The following is a 4,653-nucleotide window of genomic DNA, read 5'->3' on the forward strand; positions in this document are numbered from 1 at the left end:
ACGTGTGTCCCGAGCTCCTGTGGTTTCAGGTGGCCGCGCGTAGAGGAGAGATTTCCCATGTTTCCGGAGAGGTGCGAGCCACAGTCACTCGGGGCATCCGAGCACGAGATGGGGTTTCTGACAGCGACTGAAGGGCCAGGAAGGGCCAGAATCTGCCAAGGCCCGCGTTCCAGGGTGGGGCCGATGGAACCCAAGGTAGAGGGAGTCAGCGGTCCGCACAGAGAGAGCTCCAGCCCTAGGCCCCACTGTGCAGACCGAATCAGAAGGAAGAGAGTCCTTCGTCCTACCTGCCACATCCCTCACATCCCCCCACTGAACTTGGGAGTGGATCCGTGTTCTAAACACGAGGTGACTCTCGGTTTGCAATGGATCACAAGGGGCCGGGCTTTCCAGAGTCGGCAGGATAAAGAAGTCATTCTGGCTCGGACTCCCCCATCCCACGGTAACGGTCGGTAACGGTCGCTGGTGACTTTAAATGAGCCGGGGCTGGCCGGGCCGGAGCCGCTATGGGGGTGGGGGGGGTGGGGGGGGGGGCGGTGCCTGAGGCACTGCAGAAAGTGGGCCTGAGCCTCGAGGATGGCGGTGCTGCAGGGACCCGTCCAGGCTGCTATATGGCAAGCACTAAGCCACTATGCCTACCGAGGTGCGGTTTTCCTCGCGGAACGCCTCTATGCAGAAGTACACTCAGAAGAAGCCTTGTTTTTACTGGCAACCTCTTCTTACCGCTCAGGAAAGGCCTATAAAACATATAGACTCTTGAAAGGACACAGTGGTACTACACCGCAATGCAAATACCTGCTTGCGAAATGTTGTGTTGATCTCAGCAAGCTTGCAGAAGGGGATCAAATCTTATCGGGTGGAGTGTTTCCTAAGCAGAGAAGCCATGATGATATTATTGTTCCTGAGTTTGCTGATTCAGCTCGCTTTCCCCTTCCATCGTTGGGACATGTATATTGCAAGACAGATCGGCTTACCAAAGGGTCAGAATGTGACCAAAAGAGCCTCCGTTGAAATCCTTTCCTCTGGTGTCCCTTTGAATCATGATGTGAAATAGGGGGGAAAAGCCAGATCCTGACCAAACATTTTGATTCACATCTCTAGAGAGCTTTAGCAACTGCCTGTCCAAGTGTTGTGCCAAAACACTGGGACCTCGTCCTAGCTTATGTCACAGACAGCCTGAGACCGTTCTTACGGAAACACCCCAGGACACCGTTGAATTAAACGGATTGAATTGAGAATCTTCCAATTCAAAGTACTCCTTGAATACAGACTCCCCAGTGTCTTCTATCGATTCAGCCGTCCTTTCACCTGATACTGTCCCACTGGGAACAGGAACTTCCATATGATCTAAACAGGTTCAACATAAACCAAAAACTGGTCGAAGTGTATTAGGAGGACCAGCAGCAGTTAGTCCATGAGCCCCAAGTGTTGGCATTTTGCCATTAGAAGCCCCAAGTCCCGGAGACGGATCCTATGGACAAAACTGCACTGGTATTAGACACCTTCTGTCATTGACGTGCCATCCACCGGAGCCCCTTCAAAAAAGTCTGTTGCCGGAATCGGCCAAACCGGAACACAGTCTGTCTTCTCGCAGAGGGGAAAGAGCCGAAAGGTAACCCCAATTCTCGCAAAAACACAAAGTTCTGGTGCGCCGACAAGGGCAACACCTCAGGTATTGAGCCCCACTATGGCATCTCCCCCAAACGCACCGCCTCGAAGAAATTCACGACTCTTGACTAGTGACAGCTCCACAACCGAGGAGAATAGGAGAAAATTAAAAGGGAAGTTTCCACCTAAAATCCCAAACAGAAAAACAAAAAGTAAAGCTCATAAAGGAGGAATAACTCCACCGAACATAAGTGATAGCCATGGAAGTGACAACATTGGACTCTTCCGTCACTCCAGAAGGGAAAATAGCCGCAATCGCGCCTCAGATTCAGGCTTTTAATCTACAAAAAGCAGCAGCGGAAGGCTTGATGAGCCTTCCTCGTGAAAGGGGGAAAGGTTATTTAGCTTTGTGTTCTCACCACGGCAAAGAAGCTGTCAGTATCTTGAGCCATCTAGCTTCTCACCACCGCAATACCGGTTGGGTACTGTGCCAAATTGGAAGGGCCTATTGTAAACTTTCAGAGTCCACACAAGCTGAAAGAAAATTCTCAGAGGTTAGAAGGATTGAGAATTACAGAGTCGAAGGCATGGAGATCTACTCTACAACACTTTGGCATCCTCCGAAAGATGTTGCTCTTTCAGTTCTGTCCAAAGACTTCACAGACAGGGATAAAACTTCGCCAGCCAGAGGCCTGGTGTGCTGCAGGGAACTGTTTCGGTCTGCAACGGGAACACGATATTGCGATTCAATTCTTCCAGAGAACTCTCGAAGTGGATCCAAATGATGCTTATGCCTATAGTGCATTAGGGCGTGAGCTTGTCTTCACTGAAGAACTGGACAAAGCATCAGCTTGTTTTCGAAATGCTATCAGGGTCAATCCCAGACATTGTAAGGCATGGTAAGTGGTAATGAAGTGTAAAGACAAAGCCCTATGGATGGCGCCGGTACTCGCTAGTTTTTCTGGTTAGATAGCTCTTTATTGTCACGAATTTGGTTAAAAATACTTAGGGATGGTACATAGTGCTGAATAACTTCTAACTAAGATGTTTCCTTATGAAACGTATGTCTTGAACAAACTCTGAAATGAACTCATGATCATAGAATACCAGATCCTTATACTCAACAGTTTCAGTCTTCTAGCAAACTTTTGCAGACGCTGTAGTTGTCTTTGGTTCGTGTATGTGTTTCTTTAGTTGTGTGACTGGATTTGTGACTTTTACTTCGAGCACCGAAGTGGTGATGGGGACAAGGAGCGCTTGGGAGATTGGAAAGGAATAGCATAGTTCACTTATTGGAGAATAGAAAAATAGATGGAAACAACTCACGAGCTGCTGCTTTTTGACAGTGTTCCAGTTTACGGAGTTACTATGAAGAACTTCACGTGCCCTTTAATGTAGCGGTCTCTCTGTTTTACTCTTTTGTACTCGTGTATAAGTGGGCACATAGGAAATTACTACCTAGGTCCTATTGTGATCAACTGAATAAGACATGAAAAAGTGTGGTCCTACCTCTGCCTCAACAGCATACTCACCGTTGACATTTATTGCATTTTTCTGGACTGACTTCATAGTTTAAACGTCAAGAGAAGGCCGGGCGCAGTGGCTCACGCCTGTCATCCCAGCACTTTGGGAGGCCGAGGCGGGCGGGTCACGAGGTCAAGAGATCGAGACCATCCGGGCCAACACGGTGAAACCCCGTCTCTATTAAAAGTATGAAGATTAGCTGGGCGTGGTGGTGGGCACCTGTAGTCCCAGCTACTCGGGAGGCTGAGGCAGGAGAATCGCTTGAACCCGGAGAGGTGGCGGTTGCAGTGAGCCGAGATCACACCATTGCACTCCAGCCTGGGCGACAGAGCGAGACGCCGTCTCAAGAGAAATACATTAAAAAAATAAATACATACATAAGTAAATATCAAGAGAAAGTATAATTCTGAAGTCATAACCCTGTGGTAGTTATTCTGTCAGATACGGTGGTCTTTGGGGTGACTTATTACAGCAGTGGAGTTCTATCATTTGATTTGCTTCTAAATCTGAAGCATTATATTACGGAAACATTTTTTGATTTGCGAATATGTTGTTGAATGGATCATATCTCATTTTGCTGTAGTAGTTACATGGCCCGAAAGATGGCCAAAAAGATAGTGCCAGCTACTGCTGACCAACGCAACAATCAACTTGCCAATACTGCCTTCTCTTCCGATGGCTATGTTCTCCGTCCTATTTTAAGAACTCAGTTCTTCATAAGACTTGTGTCGTTTTCGATTTTTTTCCCAAGTCTGGTTGATCCTTGTGTTGTGATGTTTTTAAATGTGTATTGTCTGTTCAGCTCTTTTGCAGGAGTCGCATTCTTAAAAAAATCTTAACCCTATCAAAAATTGTGTTTAAAGGAGGATTATTCAGATCGGCCAGCTTTGACTAGGAAGAGTGTAAATGCTGACGTATTTAGGTAGCTCTAAATACTGAGCAACTTTATTCTAACCACAAAATGGATAGCCTTTCTTTTGTCTTCACTTTCGCTATCATTAGCACAGTGTTTAATACCTTTTCTTCATCTATAACACAATTATAATGATATAGGAAGCCACTCAAATAAGGCAGACACGTTGCGTTGCACTTAAAAAAAAAAAAAGAAGAAGAAGAAGAAGAAGTCTCTCTGTGGCACAGAATGAGGTGTGGCTCGAATCTGGAATCTCCAGTGAAAACCAATGAAAGAGGGTGAAACCCCGTGTCTACTAAAAAAAAAAAAAAAAAAAAAAAAAAAAAAAAAAAAAAAAAAAATGAGCCGGCCATGGTGGCGCTGAGACAGGAGAATCACTTGAACCCAGGAGGCAGAGGTTCCAGTGAGCTGAGATCACGCCGCTGCACTCCAGCCTGGGGGACAGAGCAAGACTCCATCTCAGAAACAAACAAACCCACCAAGCCAGTAAAGGTGTTTAATTCGATGGTGTCAGGCTCAGGTCTCTTGACAGGATACATCCAGCACCCGGGGGGAAACGTCGATGGGTGGGGTGGAATCTATTTTGTGGCCTCAAGGGAGGGTTTGAG

The 4,653-nt window shown here is 46.9% G+C and overlaps 1 pseudogene; it reads left to right on the plus strand.

Annotated features, from left to right (window-relative positions):
- Nucleotides 1–576: 576 nt before the first annotated feature.
- Nucleotides 577–4,243, plus strand: LOC134729205 (cell division cycle protein 27 homolog; annotated as a pseudogene).
- Nucleotides 4,244–4,653: the final 410 nt, after the last annotated feature.

Source organism: Pan paniscus, chromosome 17, assembly GCF_029289425.2.
Source record: "Pan paniscus chromosome 17, NHGRI_mPanPan1-v2.0_pri, whole genome shotgun sequence".
NCBI classification, from domain to species: Eukaryota; Metazoa; Chordata; class Mammalia; order Primates; family Hominidae; genus Pan; species Pan paniscus.